Raw genomic sequence first — 15,529 nt, forward strand, 5'->3', positions numbered from 1 at the left:
AAACAGGCACAAACACGACCGCCACAAGAAAGCAGGCGGTAGCGTCTCTGCGCCTGCAAGAAATGTGCGCTAAAAGGTGCGCCAACAAATAGCACCTATATACAGACATGATCAATGTCCAATACTGTGGCCCTCCAGGACAAAAGACGTACAAAGGGGTAACCACAAACACAGACACGTGCAGAGAGAAAAAATAAACGTGCGTGCATACCGGGGTGCGCGGTAAGTTGCACACGCGGTATGGCCGGGTACGTGGATTTCAGGGGTGCGCGGGAAGTTCCACACGCGATATGGCAGGGTACGTGGATTACAGGGGTGCGCGGGAAGTTCCACACGCGAAATGGCCGGCTACGTGGATTGCAGGGGTGCGCGGGAAGTTCCACACGCGATATGGCAGGGTACGTGGATTTCAGGGGTGCGCGGGAAGTTGCACACGCGAAAAAGCCTGCTACGTGGATTTCAGGGGTGCGCGGGAAGTTGCACACGCGATATGGCCGGCTACGTGGATTCCAGGGGTGCGCGGGAAGTTCCACACGCGATATGGCAGGGTACGTGGATTTCAGGGGTGCGTGGGAAGTTGCACACGCGAAAAGGCCGGCTACGTGGATTTCAGGGGTGCGCGGGAAGTTCCACACACGAAATGGCCGGCTACGTGGATTTCAGGGGTGCGCGGGAAGTTCCACACGCGATATGGCCGGCTACGTGGATTGCAGGGGTGCGCGTGAAGTTCCACACGCGATATGGCAGGGTACGTGGATTGCAGGGGTGCGCGGGAAGTTCCACACGCGATATGGCCGGCTACGTGGATTCCAGGGGTGCGCGGGAAGTTGCACACGCGATATGGCCGGCTACGTGGATTCCAGGGGTGCGCGGGAAGTTCCACACGCGATATGGCCGGCTACGTGGATTCCAGGGGTGCGCGGGAAGTTCCACACGCGATATGGCCGGGTACGTGGATTGCAGGGGTGCACGGGAAGTTGCACATGCGAAATGGCCGGGTACGTGGATTTCAGGGGTGCGCGGGAAGTTGCACACGCGATATGGCCGGCTACGTGGATTCCAGGGGTGCGCGGGAAGTTGCACACGCGATATGGCCGGCTACGTGGATTCCAGGGGTGCGCGGGAAGTTCCACACGCGATATGGCCGGCTACGTGGATTCCAGGGGTGCGCGGGAAGTTCCACACGCGATATGGCCGGGTACGTGGATTGCAGGGGTGCGCGGGAAGTTCCACACGCGATATGGCCGGGTACGTGGATTCCAGGGGTGCGCGGGAAGTTCCACACGCGATATGGCCGGCTACGTGGATTCCAGGGGTGCGCGGGAAGTTCCACACGCGATATGGCCGGGTACGTGGATTGCAGGAGTGCGCGGGAAGTTCCACACGCAAATTGGCTGTGTGCTCCCAGGCATTACCTGTACACCCTCCACGGCCCCTGCAGGCAGCACACACCACAGGGAACTACCCTGCACACCTGCTCATGTCTCCCACCACCCCCACCCCCCATCCACCAGGGACACCCTCCACCAGGCCCCCACCCATGTCTCCCACCACCCCCACCCCCAGCACTGTGGGGAACCTGCCAGCAGGCCCCCACCCATGTCCAACCCATGTCTCCCACCACCCCCAACCCCCCATCCACCAGGGGCACCCTCCACCAGGCCCCCACCCATGTCTCCCACCACCCCCACCCCCAGCACTGTGGGGAACCTGCCAGCAGGCCCCCACCCATGTCCAACCCATGTCTCCCACCACCCCCACCCCCCATCCACCAGGGACACCCTCCACCAGGCCCCCACCCATGTCTCCCACCACCCCCAACCCCCCATCCACCAGGGACACCCTCCACCAGGCCCCCACCCATGTCTCCCACCACCCCCACCCCCAGCACTGTGGGGAACCTGCCAGCAGGCCCCCACCCATGTCCAACCCATGTCTCCCACCACCCCCAACCCCCCATCCACCAGGGACACCCTCCACCAGGCCCCCACCCATGTCTCCCACCACCCCCACCCCCAGCACTGTGGGGAACCTGCCAGCAGGCCCCCACCCATGTCCAACCCATGTCTCCCACCACCCCCAACCCCCATCCACCAGGGACACCCTCCACCAGGCCCCCACCCATGTCTCCCACCACCCCCCACCCCCCATCCACCAGGGACACCCTCCACCAGGCCCCCACCCATGTCTCCCACCACCCCCAACCCCCCATCCACCAGGGACACCCTCCACCAGGCCCCCACCCATGTCCAACCCATGTCTCCCACCACCCCCACCCCCAGCACTGTGGGGAACCTGCCAGCAGGCCCCCACCCATGTCCAACCCATGTCTCCCACCACCCCCACCCCCAGCACTGTGGGGAACCTGCCAGCAGGCCCCCACCCATGTCCAACCCATGTCTCCCACCACCCCCAACCCCCCATCCACCAGGGACACCCTCCACCAGGCCCCCACCCATGTCTCCCACCACCCCCACCCCCAGCACTGTGGGGAACCTGCCAGCAGGCCCCCACCCATGTCCAACCCATGTCTCCCACCACCCCCAACCCCCCATCCACCAGGGACACCCTCCACCAGGCCCCCACCCATGTCTCCCACCACCCCCACCCCCAGCACTGTGGGGAACCTGCCAGCAGGCCCCCACCCATGTCCAACCCATGTCTCCCACCACCCCCAACCCCCCATCCACCAGGGGCACCCTCCACCAGGCCCCCACCCATGTCCCCCTGGCCCCTGGTCCTGACGATACACAATAATGGCAGTAATGGCCAGCATACCCAGCACAAACACCCAGGCAAGGATTGCATGCACCCACATAGTGAATGCAATCACATGACACAACCCCAAAGGCAAGTATGCAAAAGAACACATGTCCGCCACACACACATACACAATGGGTGCAAGTGAATGTCAAAACCCATATCATGACATGTAAGAAACCAAAGAAAAAATGACACAAGTGTAAGATAATATAAAAATGTATTAAAAAAAAAATCAAGTAAACTAATACAACTATCTTGCAAAGCAAATAAAAGGTCCATGTCCGGGAACAAAAATGAGAAACCAAAAAACAAAGGATAGAAAAATCAATAGATTTTGTCCAAAGTAAACACATGTAGTATGAAATGAAAGAAAAACCATTACGACATGGTGTAAACAATATGAAAGTAAAAAAATGTACCTCCCAAAAAATAACAATATATACAGGATTGTTCAAGGGTCCATGAGCCCAACACCACTAATGAAACCTAATACTAACTAATTAAAAAAATATGTACAAAGAAGTGGCCATTGTCCAAGCGGTCCAAAATAATAAAAAGAAATAAAGGAAACCTAGCACTAACTAACTAAAAAACTATATACAAAGGCAGCGGGCTAGTCCTGCGGCTCACTTGGTGATGCTGGCCAGGGCATCCTCGAACTCCATGTCAATGTCCTGGAGGCGGGACTCAGTCCTGGCCCCGAGGTCTCGCAGGGACAACCCCATGTGCTCACCAAATTCCCTGCGAGCCTCCTCGAGGCACTCAGCCCGCCTCAATGCCTGATGCATGGAGATCTCCGCCCTGGCCATGGCGAGCCGCTCCTCTTCCGCCCGCTGCCGCTCCGCACCTATCCGCTGGCCAAACTCCTCCCACACGGAACACACCGCCATGCCAGGGTTGCCCTGCCCTCCGGCCGATGCCTGCCCCTCCGATCTTGATGGCCCTGAGCCATGATGCCTCCCACGTCGAGCCCGCTGCTGCCTCCGACGCCACTGCCTCTGCCAGCACAACGGCATCCAGGCTGATGGTAACCACCGACGCCGTCGTGCACGTGCCCTGCCCGATGATGCCGGCACATCTTCCATCTGCTGGGGTCCACTTGCTGTGTCGTCCACCCCTGCTGGACCTCCGACTCCCAACTGCGGCAGGGATGGGATCCCCACCGAGCTCGCTGCATTGGTCGGGGCAGGTCCACAGGGGGCCATGGTGGCATCTGGGCCGGAATACGGCAAGGAGAACGACCGGTGGATAGCCTGCACAGAGGAGGAGAGGGCCGTCAGATTGGCCAACACATGCAGGAACCCCCCGAACATGGCCGATCCCAATTGGGCCACGTCGGCACGGTGCACTTCGTGATGACGTGCGTGCTCCTCCCGGGAAGCACGCACGGCATCACGAATCACAGCCGTGCGCATCGCGACCCCAATCAGGACCTGCTCCACGCGGCCAGGGGTTCCCACGGCCGCAGGTGGAGGGGAGTCAGTTGACATGGACATCCCCTCTACCTGCGGACGGGCCTGGGACGGGGCATCCCTGCTGGTGCATGGTGGTGCACTCACAGGGTCAGGGACAGCGACATGCACAGGCACCTCCACGGTGACCTGTGCTGCCTCCTGCCCCTGGCCCTGGACTGCACCACTTGCACCAGCAGGGATGCTCCCACCAGGCCCCATGTGTGCACCAGTGTCGGCCTCCTCCTCCTCTGTGCAAACCACCAACCTGGATGGCTCCTCACCGTCTCCCGCCGTAGCAGGCCCCTGTGGGGGATCACCCACCCCTTCCGCTGCAGCCGTGGGGGCATCCCCGCCGCCTTGCTCCACAGCGCCGTCTCCGCCCTCTTCTTCACTAGCCGCTGCGTAGAGGGAGACAAAGGACACAAGCATCAGGCTACTGTACAATGGTCCCCTAGACAGGAAGCAATAGCAGATGAGCACCCCTGTCAAAGTACACTTCCATCATGTCCCTCCACAACACATGGGTCAGTCCAGGCAAAACACACACAGTAACAGGCATGGTGCATGCCATGCACATTTCCATGCATGTCCAATTGACTCTTGAAACATTCAATGATATGTAACTCACATGCATCATGGCTCATGCATATCACATGCACACACTTCACCTCAGTCACATCCATCTGGCCCCAATCACACCGAACACAGGCAAAACAAGGGTAAGTTGGGTGCGTCACTGAATCTGTGCATTGTCACACACATGAGTCATGCATCCATGGCATGCACAAGTCACAGACATGCAGGTCAGGCACACAGACATGGCTACCATATATGTACCTGGCATCAGCACCCATCCTTCACCCCCATCCATGTCCAGGTACAGAGACTGGCATGCTCTCATGTCCCAAATCTGCATAGTGCTCCCCATGCCGCATTTCAACACATGCAACAACCATGTGGGTCACACATCACTGGTCGCACATGCATTACCATGATGTCCCAGCACACATACATGCATACATGGCCCATGGCACACATACAGGCAAGTATCATAGAACCAGCACACCGCGACATGCCCTGTCTCACACAGTGATGCTTGGACACTTACCGCTCAACTCCAGACGGGTCTCCCTCTCAAGGATCTGGGCGTGGAGCGCTGGGCGTACGCGTTCCAGGACCCTCTTCTGGATGGAACTCATGTGGCCCCGGCCCCCCTCCACGAGGCGCCGGGCCTTCACAAGGGTCCTGGACCTCAAGTCCTCCCAGCGCTTCTTGATTTTCAAGACGTTGCGGGTTGCCACCCCCTCCGCGTTGATGGCAACCACACAGTCGGCCCAGATCCTCTCCCGTCCTTCCTTGCTGGCGCGGGACGATCCAAAGAGGGCATCATACTGCCCCAGGACATGCTCCACCAGGACACCAACTTCGGTGGCAGTGAAGCTGGTGCCCCTCTGCCCCTCTGGCCTGGGGTTGCCACTGGTGCCAGATGTAGAAGTGCCCGACATGGCAACCCCAGAGGCAGGTGTGGGTGGGCAACTGGGTCCTGGGGCTGGGCTGTGGAGCGATGTAATCCCAGTTGGGAGTCTTCAGTTCCAGCAGGGGTGGACACAGCAAGTGGACCCCTGCAGATGGCTGATGTGCAGGCACCAAATGGCAGGGCACGGTGGCAGCAGGCAGGCAGGCAGGCAGCAGCAGATAGCACGTGGGAGGCTGCTCAGGGCACTGGGGGGGCAGTAACTCGGCCTTCGGGGCAGGAGCGTGGTGTTCCGTGTGTTTTCGGGTGGCCAGCTTGATACGGAGTGATTTGGCACGTGAAATTCCTGCACGTCAGCGTGAAATCCGAGGAAAGGCCCTTAGCGCGTAAGTGCGTCAGCACGCATACGCGATTCTATTGGACCAGAGTCCCTCATCGCGTAAGCGCGTCTGACGTGATCCGCACGGGCGTTCCCCACTCAGCACATGAAGACGGAGCACACGTGGAAATACTGCACGTCAGAGTGTCATCGCGTGTAATTGGCCAAAAGTGCGCGTACACGCCATTGGCCTATGTACGTGTATTTCATCGCGTGTAATTGGCCAAAAGTGCGCGTACACGCCATTGGCCTATGTACATGTATTTCATCGCGTGTAATTGGCCAAAAGTGCGCGTACGCGCCATTGGCCTAAGTACGTGTATTTCAGGGGCGCGCGGCCACTTACACAAGCAAGTACGTCAGCGCACCTGTATGCCTGCTGCGTGGGAATTTCCACACGCGATTGGAGTGGGAACTCGATTCCAGGGGTGCGAGGCTCACACGCTCGCCTACAACACGCGCAAGGCATTAATTTGCGCACTTTTCAATAAACAAGCCAGATGCCAGGATGAACATACCGTTCCTAGCAGCAGTGGCAGTGGGCTACCAAAGGAGGAGGAGGAGGAGAGTCAGGGCCAGAATATTCACACCCAGAACCAGCCTATTCGGGATGCCTGATGACCAGGTGTATGGGAGGTACAGGTTTCCAGCACACATCATACTGGACCTGGTCAGTGAGTGGGAGGATGACCTCACATCACCCACCCTGTGCTCCCAAGCACTCAGCCCCCTGCAGAAGGTCCTGAATGTACTGCACTTCTTGGCCACTGGATCCTTTCAGCGGACAAGTGCCATAGTGGGTGGTGTGTCACAGGCCACGCAGTCACGCTGCCTACACCAGGTCTTGAACATCATCACTGCACGGCCATCAGTCCGCAGGCACATATATCTCCCCAGGACTCATGCAGAAAGGCGGACGTGCATCCAGGAATTCTATGGTGTGGCTCAATTCCCCAAAGTGCTTGGTGCAATTGACTGCACACATGTGGCTCTACGTCCACCCAGGGCAACAGAGCACATCTATAGAAACCGCAAGCACTGGCATTCCATCAACGTGCAAGTTGTATGCAATGCCAAGGGAATAATCACATCAGTATATGCCAACTATCCAGGGTCCACCCACGACAGCTTCATCTACAGAATGTCTACCCTATGCCGGGACCTAGAGGCTGGCCAGCATGGAGATACATGACTGCTTGGTGAGCATGAATGCCACTGCACATGCATGCATGTCAGATACTGGGTCATGACACAACACCACTAATGATACCCATCACCACCTCCGCAGGGGACAGTGCCTACCCTATCAGCCCCCACATGATGACCCCAATCCGGAACCCCACCACGCCACCCCAGGTAAGGTACAACACAGCCCACATTGCAACACGGGGCATAGTGGAGCGCACATTCGGAGTGCTCAAGTCACGCTTTCGCTCCCTTGACCGTTCTGGCGGGCAGCTGTTATATGCTCCCCGAATAGTGTGCAGGATCATAGTGGCAGCATGTGTCCTGCACAACGTTGCAACACGCCGGGGCCTGCCCGTGGACATGGTGGTGCCCCCACATCCACAACCACATGCACGCCCGCTGCGCATGGGAGGGGAAAGGGCACGGGGGGAGGCAGCCCGTACGCAACTGGTGGCCAACTTCTTCACCTAGGAATCACAGTACTGGCTAGTGCACACTGCTCTGGCACATACCATCTGACAATCAATGATGACACTACCTGACAATGTCTGAAAATTACTTGACAATAAACAGTCAGATACACATCAGCCTGAGATTGTTAACATGGAAGTGTCAATATGTGTGCACCCCTAGCTACACATACACCAGCAATGCATCACAACGCAAAGACACAACTCCATCAATCTAATATGCATTGCCACAGGCGATTCACTACATGACAACATTGCCATGTCACCCATTCCCTTCACAGTCCCGCCACTGAGGACACCATGTCATGGTATGTGACAGCAAACAAACTGGCCATCACAACATGACACCAGTGTCACAAATAGCAGTGCCCCAAATGGAACATAGCCGCACTTGAGCAGCTAACCGCCTTGGAGCCACTACTACACACCTGTGTAAGAGTATTTTCAATCAAATTACACACCAACCCACCCTGAAGCCCACCCAAACAAGACACATTGCATGTAATCAATGGTAGTCTCATTACCTGATTCTGCTGGTATGTCCTCACGTCCAGATGTACAGTGATGGCGCCATGCAAAAGTGTCAGTGCACATCTACCGACATGTAGTCTGACTCCAGAGAGTATGCCCTTGTGAAGATCTGTGTGAAATACCTGCAAAACATGAGCAACATATGTAAGTAGAGGCACATATCAAACCATCATGCATAGTTAGGTGCAACAACAATGAACACTATGAATGTCTACACAGTATTGACTATGGACTGGCCAACAGCTCATGGGAGTCCAATGTCACCGTGTAATTTGCTGTCACTTGGGCACACCCTTTGCAAGCCCATGGAAACGGAAGCAGGAGGGGTGTGGATGTCTGCTACCCAAGCATCGAAACCAAACTCAGGACAAGCCTGCATGTGCCCAGCCACAATACAGTGTATGCCCAGGTACCCACACAAGGCAACACTCTTGCAAAATAAAAATAAAAATGAGAAAAAATGGCCATGAAAGGGCCGGCGGGGGGGGGGGGCCACCTATGAGGTCCGAGGACAGGATGCACGCCACAATCCACCTGTGTGGATCATGGGAAAGGAAAACACCCCATAGGCTCGTGGCCCACACGGCTACTCTGTTGTGGGAGATGAGTCGCTATGGCTCTGGCCAGACCCTGCAGCTGACTCTGGAGGTGGGGGAGCTGCCTCAGAAGATGGTGTGACAATGGGAGGCAGCCCACGCAAAGCACGAGTTTGCTCCTCCATGGCTGCAAGCAGGCGGGTCTGGTAGTTCTGGTTCTGGGTTATAATCATGCGGAGGTCCCCATGCAGTAACTCCCGGGATGACCTGACCTCCGCACGAGTTGCCTGCATCTCGGCCGAGAGCGTCCGTGTCAGACGCTCCAGCTGCTCCTCTGTCCTTCTATGGGATGAAGCCTCAAGCTCTAACAGGGTCGACCTGAGGTGACGGAGTTCTTCCCTCAGGCCTTCCCTGTGGCGCTGGGACTCCATGGAAAGTGATTCCCGCAGAGTCGCCAGTGCCGCCCGCCTGTCCATGTTGGACGCCAACATATCCTCCCTGTGTGCCTGGCAGATGGACTCTGTAGCCTGCTCCAGTCGCTCCATCAGCCTTTCTGGGGGGACAATGGAAGTGGCCACCCTATCCATGGCCTGTGCAATCATCTCGGATGATGCTGCCTGTTGGGTGGCCATACCGTAGATGGATTGCTCCCAAACGGTATTGCCAGGTGGCATACGGCCACCACGTTGACGGGCACCACACCTGCCTGGGGCAAGGCGGACTGCGCCTTGCTGTGCCGGCAAGGCCTCAGGCTGCAGGACTGCATTCCCTCTCTGATCTGCAGCCCCAGGAACAGGATCAGAGATTGGGTGGTGTGGCCCTGCATCCGTAACCACCGGAGGCTGATCTGCCGACACTGACATCCCCATTGAGGGCAATGGCCCGGCTGCAGGTGGGTCGGACAGAGGAGATTCTCTCCCAAGAACACTCACCTGCGACTGCACATAGGTGTCATCCTCCGAGTCTACACCTGAATACTGCTCGGGGGAGGAACCCCCAGAGACACCCCTCGACAGCACGGCCTGCAGCACTTGTGGGTTTTCACCCACAAACACACCACGTCCCTCACTTGTGGTAGGTCGGCCCGGGTTGCCCTCCTGGGACGGCTCCACCACCACATCCCCAGCATCAACAAGTGCTTCGTCCCCTGCAAAGACATGAAAGAGAAAAATGGAAACAGGCATTAGCACCATGGCATGCAACAAGGGCTGATGAACAACAGAGGCAGTAGTTCTACGACACCTGTCCAACATGACTGGGAGACCTCCTATGCATTCACCATCACTGGGTCTGTAGGGGAGGCTCAGGGCATACAATGTACAGATTGGAGAGCAACGCCTGCTCACCTTGCTGCCTAGCACTGCCATCACACATTGGCCGGTGATTGCCATGTCAAAGGCACATGCAATCACACACATGGCATGTGACATAGCCACCAAGTGAAGAGGGAGAGGAGGGCTACTTTTTTGGATTTCAACCACTCTGGTCCTGACATTGCATCGTCACATCAATAAGTATACATGTTGTACATGGATCTGCTAGTCCAAATTGGCAACGATGCACAGTGCCTTGTCTACATCAACAAAATGCTGTAAACAATGTGATTCCACCTCCCCATCACCTGTAAAGGATTCATATTGCATTCGTGAAGCACCGGTCAAGTAATGTATGAAGGTACAGCGGAGCACTGAGGGGTGGTGGGGCAGAAGGGGATGCCAGTCAACAATCCTACTGGTGCTGGTGTCATTCATGTCACGCAAGTGCAGGGGTGGGTGGCACAAAGAAGTGCAAGGGGAAGTGGCGGCTGGAAGTGCTGTACAAGGTAAGTAGGACTTGACGTCAAGGGCAGATGGTGTTAGGCGCAGACAAGTGCTGGGGGGGTGGCCTATAGGGGTACAGAGACAATCATGCAGTGCTGTGGGCTCGGAGGGGACAGGGGAGGTACACACTGCTTCTGGCTCAGCAAGGTCCTTTCAGATTTCTATGTGTCCTGCAGAGTTGTCACATGCCGCAGATATGTGCCCTTGGATTGGGGATCTCATCTTGGTGAAAAGGGTGAGGCGCTATTGCCTTTGGAGCATGTGGCAGGCCAGTTTGCCAGAGGATGGCCATGATGCAGGACATTCCCTCTCTGCCACCCGGCACCTGTGGTTTGGGTTCACAAGATCCGAGTCATGCCAGGACTCTGCATTGGCATGGGGCTTCAGACAGGTGGTCATGACCGTGGCAAAGACATCCAGTGTACCTGACATGGAGTGGAGCATGGAGTGGGCCCTGTCAGGATGGGAGTGAGCCTAAGGGGGAGCTGGATGGGGGGGAGATTTTGGCAGCATGAGCCTCGACTGACACACACTTCATGGGTCGGAATACCAAGAAGGTGTGTGACAGTGGTGAGGGTGGCTTTGCCTGTGGGGTGGTGAGGGTGAGCTGGGAGGAGAGGAGATTGTGATCACTCCAGGAGAGAGGAGTGCAGAGATGGACGGAGAGGGGAAAGTCAGATGAGATCAGAGCATCAAGAGTGTGCCCTGCAGAATGAGTAGGGACAGACGGGAGTCTAGAGGGTGAGAGGGAGTTGCTGAGGTCACAGAAAGGTCACGTGGGGGCGTCAACAAGCATGCAGGTGGATGCGTACAGCACCAAGGATGAGGATTTCTGTGTCTGGGGACATGAGTGAGGAGGAGAGGTGAGGACACTCAGAAAGGAAGTAGTACATTTGACCAGTTTTCCCAGACACAGTACGCACTGTTTGAGAATGTCAAGGTGTGGTGGAGAGAGACCTCACACAAGCCATTCCAGAGTGGAGTAGGTCTAAGTAGGAGTGACAGTGGCAGGAATACCCTCAGGGAAGCCAAGGGCACACCCCCCCTGCACAGTAGTGGCGGGCCAAGGAGAGGGTCAAGGATGCAGACAGTGCTGGCCGTCAGACATGTTTCCATGAGACCAAGGATGTCAAGGTGCATAACCTCATGTAAGTGACAGATATCGGAGGAATGCCTGATGCAGCCGCAGTGAAAGGAGTGTAATTGTGGAGGAGGTTGACAGCCTTGTAGGACTTACGGGGAGTGCTAGAGATCAGAGGTGCAACATGTGTAGGAGTTGGAGTGGGAGGCGGAGAAGGTTCATGGGAGGGTGCAGGGAGGCAGTGCAGGATTGATGAGGAGAGAGGAGGGGGGACAGCAGGAGAGGTAAGGAAGTTGATGAGATGTGGGTAGCATTTCTCAAGGAGATTGAGGTTGGCCTAAGGGCCTTGGACTGAGACGCTCCCATTACCATGCACATCAATAGTGGCCTCTGAGGATTGGAAGGAGGCCAGGAGTACACCCCAACGGGTCCCACCAATGATGGTGGAAGAGGAGCAAGGAGAGAGGACAGGGACCATGTGAAGGGTCTATGGGACAGGCAAAGGCATGTATGAGCAGATGTCAGTGAGAGTTAGCTTAGAGTAGGCTCAGATGCACTGGTCAGCAATAGGGTGGGTCGCATTGGAGGGCAGGGTGCCCTCATTTGACTTTTGGCAAGCAGGTGTCGTGAGTAGGGCACGATGGTCTGAACTGTAGAAGTCATGGAAGATAGACCATGAAGAGCAGCATGGAGTGTGAGGGAATGGGGCTCGAAACCAGACGGTACCAAAGCCCACAGGTAGGAGGTGGATGTCAAGGCAACATCCACAGTATGACAGCATGTTGGTTGGCATTTATATACAGAGGACGCATTAGCATGTGGTATCATTGCATGTCAGGCATGTGAAGATGAAACTTGAATGGCTGGGGGAAAGGATAGGAATGGTATGTAAGACATCAGATGAATAGACAGGGGAGTATGAGCAACAATGTAGTGACAAAATGACAATTCAAGGGCAACTTCCATGGTGTCGGCCCATATGTGCACTGTTGCCAGTAGGGATAGTGCTGTGGCCAGATGGTGTTGCACTGAACATACTGGATGAGGCACATGGGTGCCACTATCAACTCTGCCACACACCCCCTTGACAGGCACCCAACATGAATGCTTCACACACACACCATGCACATGGATAATACACACATGCATGTGCACTCACCGGATGATGCCTCGTAATCAGGGAGGTCTCCCACACCTTGGAGTTGTCCCTCGGTGACGTAGGATCCAGCTACGGACTCGTGTGGTGTGAGTTCTATTTCCTGTGCTGGGGACCCACCTCCAGTCACCAAGGTTGCGGCATGACTTGAGGCCAGCTTATCCTTTGCCCTGCGCTTAAGGTCATTCCAGCGCTTCTGGCAATCACTAGCTGTGCGCCTCACTACTCCAAGGGCACTTATTCTGTCAGCAATGGTCTGCCAGTGTGCCTGGCGTCTGGCATGTGTGGTCTTGGACCCTGCAACGATGACCATTTCCCTATCATGATCTGACACATACTGAACAAGTGCATTCAGTTCGGCGTCTGTGAAGCTTGGCTTCCTTGATGGGCCGGACTGTGCAGCCGTGCCTGGGGCATCAGCCTGTGCCGGACGTGCACTCTTCCTCTTGCGCTTGGAAGGGGGTGGGGATCCAGAGTGTCCTACGCCGCTGTGGACACTAGGGGCAGGAGTCGTGGTGGACTCAGTACTGGGTGTGTGGGATTGCCCACTCAGCATGGGAGTAGGTGCAGGCATTGGGGGTAGTGGGATGGGGTCAGGCCTGATCTGAGGTGCATGAACTAGGACCGACACAGTCTTGGCAGGGTGTATGAGAGGTGGGGTGGGTGGAGCCACACCCTGGCTACGGGGGCCAGCAGATGACCTATCTGGCATAGATGCGCGTGCCCTGATGACACCAATGTGCACCGGTGCACGTGCAGTGGACCTGCTGACCTGGATGTCAGCGATGGGATCACCCTCGGACAGGTCTGGTGCCACAATGGCCTGGTCCGACAAGGGCTGATCAGGGTTGGTATCAGCCACATGACTCTCAACTGGGGGGGGGGGCATGGGTGTCCCTGACTGTTCCTCCAGACTGGGGGGGACAGGGGCACCCTGCAAGTCACAACCACGTCCCCTAGTGGATCCTCCACGACCACCATGTGTGGCTCGGCCACCTTTGCCACCCTTACGGCTTGCACGCCTCCCAACCATGGCACTGATGGTATTGTGCGTATGGGAGTCGGTGTGCACAATTGTCCTGGGCAATTGGGTGTCAAAGGGGTTGGGTACCAGATGGTATTCGTACCCTAGTGCAGTGGCAAGGCTATATGACACCCCTGGGGAAAGATGACGGGTCACGCAACGCACAGGCACCCCAAAAAAGTTAAGGAACGTGCACAATACCCCTCCTAGACCACGTGTGCTGATGGAAAACCCTGCACTACGCTGTGGCATCCAGTAACACAATGAACGTATGCGTGTCACACGCAGCCTAGATTGACCTCTGAAGGGGTAGGCTACACACGGGGCAAGCACAGATGTTAGATACGTGCGTGACTCACCGTCTGCCAGGTAAAAGAGCGTGAAAAATGAGTGCTTTTGGTTGGCAACACCCCCGCCAAAAGAAGATGTGTACGCTGTCTGAGGAGACAGGACAACAGTAGAAGGGGACACTGTTTGAGGGAACAGGCCCAGGTAAACCAGTACAAGAGGAAAAAGAGAAAAAGCTGTCAGAGGTAACAGGGAGTACGAACTGGAAACGCCGTGAAGTAAATCGCGTGTGAAACGACAAGAAGTACAGAATTCACCCACTCGCTCTCCACGAAAAGCACGTACAAGGAAATGGTGTTCAACACTACCTTTTATACAGGCCCACACGTACAGCGTCACTTACGGCGTGTACGTGCTTGGCCCATGTTCACCAATCACACGCTTTGACACTCCTGCGTGTAGCTCACTTTTCACCAATCACACGCTTTGTCACTCCTGCGTGTGGATCCTTTTTCACCAATCACACGCTTTGACACTCCTGCGTGTAGCTCACTTTTCACCAATCACACGCTTTGTCACTCCTGCGTGTAGATCCATTTTCACCAATCACACGCTTTGACACTGCACGTGCAGGTAACTATTGACGCACATATGCTGGTGACGGGTTTTCGCGCGATTCGCTGAGTGTGGGGTTTTCACGTGCAAAATCACTCCCTATCAGGCTGTCCACGCGTTCAAACACGAAAGACCACGCTCCTGGCCAGGAGGCCAAATTTAAGTCCCCCAGAGCCCTGAGCACGCTCCCACCTGCCATCGGCTGCTGCCTGACTGCCTGCTGGCCACGTGCCCCACAGTGCTGGTGGGTGGGGGTGGTGGGAGACATGGGTGGGGGCCTGGTGGAGGGTGCCCCTGGTGGATGGGGGGTGGGGGTGGTGGGAGACATGGATGGGGGCCTGATGGCAGGTGCCCCTGCACTGCTGGGGGGTGGGGGTGGTGGGAGACATGGGTGGGGGCCTGGTGGAGGGTGCCCCTGGTGGATGGGGGTGCAGGGGGACATGATCAGGTGTGCAGGGTAGTCCACTGTTTTGTGGGCTGCCTGCAGGGGCCGTGGAGGGTGTACAGGGTACACCTGTGAGGGCCCACCCAGCCTATTCGCATGTGATAATTCCCACGCACCCCTGTGATACACGTACCCTGGCCAATCGCGTGTTGAACTTCCCGCTACCCCTGTAATACACGCACCCTGGCTGTTCGCGTGTGATAATTCCCGCGTACCCCTGTGATACACGTTCCCTGGCCTATCGCGTGTTCTACTTCACGCGTCCCCCTGTAATACACGTTCCCTGGCCAATCGCGTGTTGAACT

This window comes from Ambystoma mexicanum, chromosome 7q, assembly GCF_040938575.1.
Source record: "Ambystoma mexicanum isolate Mex_15411 chromosome 7q, UKY_AmexF1_1, whole genome shotgun sequence".
Classification (NCBI taxonomy): Eukaryota; Metazoa; Chordata; class Amphibia; order Caudata; family Ambystomatidae; genus Ambystoma; species Ambystoma mexicanum.